Genomic DNA, 8,523 nt, shown 5'->3' with positions numbered 1-8,523 from the left:
TAGTAGATCTGTGCAAATTATAAGTACATAGACCCTGGCAGTGGTAGCATTGACAAAAAACATGATTTCTTTGGTGTGAAGCAAACACCTCAGATAGTAGGCAACTGCATCTACTAATTTATAGTCAGATGATCTGAGTCAAATTTGGATGTGATATGTAACATAATGGTTTACATATTAGCTGTAGACCTTTACAGAACTTCTAACATGTAACATCTTTTAATGCTTTAAAAGGGACAAAGGGTAACCAATGGTAATAACAATACATGTAATGTTTCAGAATCTGTGTGACCTTACTGGCAAAAACCCCAAACTAAACGACCTGTTCTTGGTTCCAGGCATTTTTCTTAGTGTGTAGTATGTAGTAAGGCATTGTTGCCCTGCTATAGTATAATGAAAGACATTACAAAATGGATTCATAAAACACAGAGGAATCAACCTCAGACCTAGCTGGATACTTTATACTTTCTGGATAAAATTCAGAGTGTTAAAAGTTGCTATACACACTACAAAAGGACAAAAGCTATCATCAGTTATACACAGCTGTGAGTCCAGAAAGCTGTAATAATGGCTATCCTGGCAAGACATGCCCACTGATACAATAGTGACACAAACATTTGGAGAGTGATAGCCGGGCGTTGGTGGCACATGCCTTTAATCCCAGCACTTGGGAGGCAGAGGCAGGCGGATCTTTGTGAGTTCGAGGCCAGTCTGGTCTACAAGAGCTAGTTCCAGGACAGCCTCCAAAGCCACAGACAAATCCTGTCTCGAAAAACCAAAAAAAAAAAAAAAACATTTGGAGAGTGATCAACCAACCACTTTCTGATTGAAATGAAGTCTGATGCTACAAGATGAAACCTCAATGTTGCATAATTAGCTTATGACAAAACTATGGTAAGATAGGTCATAGGTCCTTTGGGAGAATCTACTACCAGTATTTTCAGATATGTATATAGTATTGAACCAACTTCTAGTGAACTATAATTATACATAAAGACCAATGCATCTATCAACTCTCATCTTAGAAGTTCTATTTATAGTATATGGTGCTTAACACAGAGACTCACATCTGGCTAAAGCAAAGAGAAGAGACTGCAATAAGAACATTTCTATATTGTATATATATATACGTATATATATATATATTCTACCCCTATTGTGGAATAGAATATTTGTTTAACTACATAAATGTGTGTTGTATTTGTTTGTGCTACAGAATATTTACTAAACCTTGTAAAGATGTGTTGCATTTTTTAATGCTACATTTTTTAACTCTGCAAAGATGTGTTGCCTTTGTTTATGCTGCATTTGTTTAACTATGTAAAGATGTATTGTTGCTTTACCTTTCCTGCCTAAAGCATCTGATTGATCAAAAAAAAGAGGGAACCAGTCAGGAACGAGCCCACCAGCAGCCAGGCAGACATGGGCCAGCTGGAGGCCAGAGAACCAAACACAGGAGGCAGGAAAGCAGGGTAGACAATAATCAGATGAGGTAAAAGAGCCTCAGGGCAGTACATAGAAATGAGTTCACTTATGGTTATCTGCATCTTCCTCCATCAGTTGCTGGTTGAAGGTTCTATGATGACAATTCATGTAACCATAAATCTGCTTACAGGGGAAGGTCAGTTAAGGTACCCTCTCCACTAATGCTTAGGATCTCAGTTGGGATCTTCTTTGTCTGTCCCCAGGAATATCTTTAGTGTCTGGTTTCTCACCATAATGACTTCCTTAATCAAGATATCTCTTTCCTTGCTCTTCCTCTCTATCTTTGCCCCATCTCCACCATCCAGTTCCCTCATTTTTTTTATGAATGAGGCAATTCATTAACTCAGCATCTTTTGTTCTAACGCTTCTTGATGGCAGCTGCCACCTGTTCGGCAATCCTGTTCAGATCTTTCTGTCCCTGAGATGTTAGTTATGGTCCCCATTTTAGTCCTTTTCTACCATTTTCAGAGCCTCTAGGACCTGGAGAACACAGTGGGCCACACTCTTGGACCCTTTCCCTGTAATCAGATTTATCACTACCTTAATTATCATCATAGAACCTTTATGCAGCAACCGATGAAGACAGATGTACAGATCCACAGCAAAGCACTGCCTAGCTCCCAGAGCCCACTCAAACAGATGCAGGAATGATAATACGAGCAAAGTGGCCAAGACTATTTTGGGGATGCCCACAAGAAACAGCTGACCTGAGCTAGTGGGAGCTCACTGATTGCAGACTGACAGCTGGGGAACCTGCATGGAACCAAACTGGGCCCTCTGAATGTTGGTGACAACTGTGTGGCTTCAGCAGTCTGTCAGGCTGCTGGCAGTGGGACCAGAATTTACCCCTAGTGCTTAAGCTGGCCTTTTGGAGCTCATTCTCTTTGGAGGGATACCTTGATCAACTTAGATATGGGGGGCAGGGCCTTGGTCCTCCCTTAAAGTGATGTGCCAGACTTCTTTGACTCCCCATGGCAAGCCTTACCCTCTCTGAGGAGTGGATAGGATGGAATGGAGGTAAGGTGGGGAGAGTCGGAGGTAGGGAGAGAGTATGAACTGGGATTTGTATGTAAAATTTGAAAAGATTGTTTTAAAATTAAAACTATTATGTCAAAACAAAAAGAAAATTTTTTGTTTAAGTTTTAAAAAACTAGCTAGAAACAAGCCTAAGATAAGGCTGAACATTCATAATTAATAATAAATCTCCATGTCTTGATTTGTGTCTGGCAGTCCAAGGAAGCCTGCTATATACCCCCTCCTCCTAGGGGGTATATCACTGTGACCGGAAAGAGTGCAAGAGCAATAGGCAGCTAATGAACACAGGGGAGCAATGTCTTCTGGACACAGCAGGACAGCTGCACATACGAACTCTCAGTAGTTAGGGCAGTGTTGATAAAACCTGTGCAAGTCCAAGCCAGACCAAATTCCAGTGTGCAGCAGGGAATCGGGTAGGAATTCCACCCCTAGTCACAGAGTACTTGGAAATTTTTAGCTGTTGGGAGGAGGAGAGACAGTTTTCTTTAAGAATGTAGCCCTGGTTAGTTAATGAGGTTCCAGTAAAAGACCACACATCCAAGAATATTGGGACAGCTCACATTGGTCTTGATGGGGAAAATGTTGGGTTAGGGAACAAGGCTTACGTGTGAATATTTGAAATGGCTGATTATGTACAAAACATATATGAAAGTCTCAAATAACTAATAAAATCAGAAGGGGCAGAGTTACACTGTCTTTCCTGACCATTTTTAAACATTAGACTCTTTATAGATTTGTCACTAGTTTTGTGGGAAACTACTCATGTTTTTCAGTTTGCTCTATAATCTTTTCTTGACAATATTTTGGGAAATTACACTGTGGAAAGGGTACAGGCAACCAAAAACAAAGATAAGAAGAAAAATGTACCAACCAATATGTTTTGGACTTTATCAAGATCCAGCCCAAATATGGGGAAATGAAAACAATACTGCCTATGCATACCACTCTACATGAGGAAATAGAGAAGACAAGACTAGGAAGAAAACATAAACAGTATAGGGACCACATAAGGTGTGGCCAAGGGTAATATTAAGACCCACAGCCTTTTCTCATCTTCATTTCAGAGCCTATCAAGTATTTACATTTCCTTTAAATACTGGACACTCTTCTATAGAAACTACAGTTTCTGCCTCCCAAGAAGCTAATAATCTGTTTGGGGAGAAATATAAGAAATTCAGCGAATGTGTCAAGTGGGATAATTAGGCTAAACATAGGATCCAGAGGAAGTAATTAGAAGAAGGCATAAGCTTGTCTGGGAACAGGTGGGAATTGAGAATTTTATTCATGAAGATTCTCTAAATAAGCTGTCACAAGGTAAGTTGAGAATGAGGGGAGTGAGTGTGAAGCAGTAGGGACCATTTCAGAAAGATTTATTGGATTCCAGTGTTTGTGTGTGAAAGCATGGACCACTGAAGAAAGCCCCACACTTAGAGAGAAACTACTATATAACTAAGCAGAAAAACATTAAGTAATCTACCAATGTTGAGAATAAAATATATTTTGCTGAAATATTAAAGGACATATTTGGTCTACACATGTCAGTTGAAGAATTCCAAATTTTGGGTCATGAAATTACTTAAAACTCTGTTGCTGGGTGGAGGTGGTACACACCCTTAATCCCAGCACTGGGGAGGCTGAGACAGGCAGATCTCTGTGAGTTCGAGTCCATGTTGTTCTACAAAAGTTAGTTCCAGGACAGCCTTCAAAGCCACAGAGAAGTCCTGCCTCAAAAAACAAAACAAAACACTAAAACAAAACAAAAAAAACCCACAAAAAAATCAAAATTCTATTTCCTTGTTTGATGATGGTGATACAAAAAAGAGATGGCCAGAGGATGTACTGTAAATACAACTTGTCCTTACCACAACATATGCTCAGACTTTATGCAATATCCTCTTATTGAAAGCTGTTAAGCCATTAGAAGAGGGTTAGGTTTTTCAAAGAGATAATATAATTTTCAGGGGAATGGGTTCAACCAGCCATTATAAAATATCCACTGCTCTTTTTCCTTTCCCCATGTTTAGATGTTTGGATATCTATGGTTTTCTAATATAAATTAATATGAGATCTTAGCAAGATGTAGCTGCCAGAACGTTAACTACTTACTCTTCTTTCCCTGTAAATTAACCAGGTCTGGATATTATGTCTTAACAACAGAAAATGAATAAGACATACAGGATGTTTGTTTCACCTTTAAAAACAACACGAGTTAAAAATAATAGTAGTTAATGATTAATATGATAATTTTCATATACCTTACTCATGAAACTGGAAGAAGTAACAGAGCAGGAATCACATATACAATATGCATAAAGAAACAGAAATTGTAAAGAAATGGAAGGATAATAGAATTTGTTCTAAACACAATAAATTATAACTATGGGCCTAGATTAAAGTCAAATACTATTGTTCTTGTAAAGGAACACTACAATCAAATGACTTCTAATGGCATTCAGCTATTCCTGTAAGTTCGTTCCTCTCTTTCTGTCTGTGACCAGATCTGCAGTAGATGGGAACTAACACGGAGACCCATAACTGGACAATGTGCAGAGAATGAAAGACCTTGGAACACACTCAGTCCTAACTGTATGTCTCCATCAAATACCTCTCCTCAGGACTCACAGAGTTATGCAGACTACACAGAAGTATCCTTAGAGCTCTTAGAGCCAGAGAGGATTGATTACAACGAAGAAACATTGTCTTCCTGACACAAAGGAAGTAACACACAGGAAATCACAGAACCTATGGCAGCATGAACAGAAATGGTACATGTTCAAGCAACAAGGGGTCCTTGTGCTGAGAGGGGGAAGTGGAAACAGTCTCCCACTCCTAATCCAGAACCTGTCTCAATTCAGAAATTGCTTGCAAATGAAACATTAGTTTTCTCCAATGGGATCACATTAATTTTGTTTGGCATTTATCTTGTTTTGTTTTACTTTGGCTTGTATAGTATGGTTTCCAATTTTGGGTTGTCATGGTTTTTTATGTGTGTGTGCTTCTTGTGTTTTGTATTTATTTTTTAATTCTGGTATTTGTTGTTGTTGTTTTTGCTTATCTTTTTTTTCTGCCGGTGTTGAGGAACAAAATTGTACGGAGAGTGCTATGGACTCAAATTTCAAAACCATTTTCACCCCTCAAAACACAGAGATGAATCCCTCATGTTGTTTATCTTCTAAGGAGAAAAAGAATTGAAGACAGAAAGGGAGGGAGGAGTGAGAGTGGAAAGGAAGGAGGGAGAGAGAGAGAGAGAGAGAGAGAGAGAGAGAGAGAGAGAGAGAGAGTAGACTTGGGTGGATGGGAAGGTAGAGAAGGTTTGGAGGATTTGGGAGAGAAGAAAAGAGATCAGAATATATTGTATGAAAATTTATATTCAATAAAAACATTGCATTGAATACATTGTGATTAGGAGATTTGTGGGAAGAAAATAACAAAATATAGGGCTTATGTTAGTTTGTTCCTGCAGATTCATTACTGAACTGATTCAGCCTTCAGTGCCAAGATGTTCTTCTCCTTATGGTATGCAGAGAACCTTTCTCATGTGGGCTTCAGGTCAGTTTTTGTTAAGAGTGGATCAGGTGACAAAACATCCCTATACCTTCTTTTTCTCAGCTGTTTACAGCCCAAAATAAACAATATGCCCCAAGTCATACACCCTTTCAATATACCAAATACTTTATAATTACCCAGGGAGCATTATAATCTCAGGCCTAGAAACTGAAATAATTCAGAAAACTGCATATAAACTTTGTAGAACTAATCAGAAAATCAATTAAACAAAAACATAATACAAAAAACATATGCCAAATTAATTTTGCAACATTAATATTATAATTGCCTGCCCTGTATCCTGAATTGATAATGTCTTTGAGGTCTGTGTCAAAGGATATCTTTAGAGCCAGTGTTTCTTGTCCATCAACAAGGAAGGCTTCATAAATGTTTATGAAGGGAATTGTGGCCAAATGTCTATTGTCATAATTCCTAAAACATGTACAAAGATTATCTTTTTCAGATGGAATAGTCTTTCAGATGATTCTTTAACTTTGTGTATGACATAAAGCTACATTATATTTTGATAGCTGAATTTATAGACAAATGCATCCAAGCACACAATGAAATGTGTGCCTTGTATTACCCAATCATCTGTGAAAATCTTCTTTCTTTAAATTAGTTTTAAACTAAACCACTGACCACTGGGAACAAGGAAGGGGCTGTGTAAACACTAAGTCACCAAGCCACTTGTGGCACCTAGGTGCCAAACAGCAGAAAACCAAAGATGATGAGAAGGACCATAAAGTCATCTGAGCCCTAGATGAGGGGCCTATTGACTTGTGGAAAATTCAAGGTCAGAGTATTTACTCTAGGAAAATAAGCCAGGTTGATGACAACACTCAACAATTTAGCTCACTGGTAAGGGAGTCTGATGCTGCCCTGGCACCTCCAGGTCTCTGGAATTTGACTGCAGATAAAGGAACACATTAGAGTGAAGAGCCTTTGCAGGTTGTGAAGTGTGTGAAGATACTCAACAATGATTAAGAGGACCCAAAATATATGTGAAGCAGTGCAATTTGTCCAAGGTGACATGGATGTTGGTGACTGGGTAACAGCTACTGTTCACTGAAGAAGTGATGAGAGTTGGTGTACACAGAAATAAATACTAAATTCACATTTTACTACCTCCTGAGATTTACCCAACTGTTACTAAGATGCAGGTTGAGAGAAAACCTGATGTCACACACTGAAATTTTGGAATCTGTAAGGAACAGACTGAGAAATTGGAAGGAATAGACGAAATACCTCTACTATATCTAGAGAGGTTTGTTAACCCTTTGAGGGATGTGCAGCTCTTGGTCCCTCCAGGTATAGTCAAGCCATTTTATACTAGGTTAATTGCCAGTAGAATTGGTGCTTTCTTCATTAGTTTCTTCCTTTGAGCTCATACAGAATTACATCAGTGAGGTGGCTTGATGATTGTGCTGTGAGTGGCAATGACTTACAGAAAACAATGTTGGAACTGATCAATTAGTGGAATAGTTTGATCCTTGAGGCAACATCAGAGACCAGACATTCACTAACCAACCAGGTACTTTGGATCCAGCACTGATGAGTCCCTCAAGATTGGACAGAAAGATTGAATTTAGCTTACCTGATTTAGCAGATCAAACTCACATTTTTAAGATTCATGCATACTCGATAATGAAAGATACAGTATATTTTAGTTGTTAGCACAACTGTGTCTAAATAACACTGGTGTGGAGATCTTTTTGTACAGACACTGGTATGCTGCAATCCAAAAGTGGCCAAAATTTCTAGAATAGGTTTTCTTGAAAGCCATGTCATGCATTCTCATTCTAAATTCATCAACACTCCCCAATAAATGACATAAAACTGAAAGCCAGAGGCTGTGTGTGAAAGAACTCCCTCTGCCAAAACCCTGTGTTTGTACAACTTTTTGCCATCTCACAGAAACCCAAGGTTTCAAAACTTCAAACAAACAAATAAATGACCAATAACAGAATCCAGAATAAGTTTTTCAAATGCAGGATATTTGGTACCAACAGCAGAGCAGGAAAGATAAAAACAAATTGAGTGGGTACAACAGGCCCTGCATCAGGGCCTGTGTTCCAGTGCCTGGGGATCACCTGGGAACTGCACAGAGCTTCCAATCCTGGCAAGAGCCAAACACCCCAGACTCCAGGACTTCTCTCCCACCAATGAGACCAGGAAACCAGAGGAGCCAGGGCGACCTGGGGACCAGCTGTTCCAGCTGGCAGGTGGTACCAGATAAAACAGATGCTGCATCTGGGCCCGTGTTCCAGTGCCTGGGGATCGCCTGGGAACTGCACAGAGCTTCCAATGCCGGTGGGAGCCAAGCACCACAGATTCCAGGTTTTCTCTCCCACCAACAAGACCAGGAAACCAGAGGAGCTAGGGAGACCAGGGGACCAGCTGTTCCAGCAGGACCCATACAACAGGCCTTGCATAGAGGCCTATGTTCCAGTGCCT

General features: G+C 39.5%; 1 pseudogene; it reads left to right on the top strand.

Moving 5' to 3' along the window:
* The first annotated feature begins 2,456 nt into the window (after positions 1 to 2,456).
* Positions 2,457 to 7,451, top strand: LOC110340136 (annotated as a pseudogene).
* Positions 7,452 to 8,523: the final 1,072 nt, after the last annotated feature.

This window comes from Mesocricetus auratus, unplaced genomic scaffold (assembly GCF_017639785.1).
Source record: "Mesocricetus auratus isolate SY011 unplaced genomic scaffold, BCM_Maur_2.0 Super-Scaffold_6730, whole genome shotgun sequence".
Lineage (NCBI taxonomy): Eukaryota > Metazoa > Chordata > Mammalia > Rodentia > Cricetidae > Mesocricetus > Mesocricetus auratus.
This window is presented reverse-complemented; position numbering and strand designations above follow the sequence as displayed.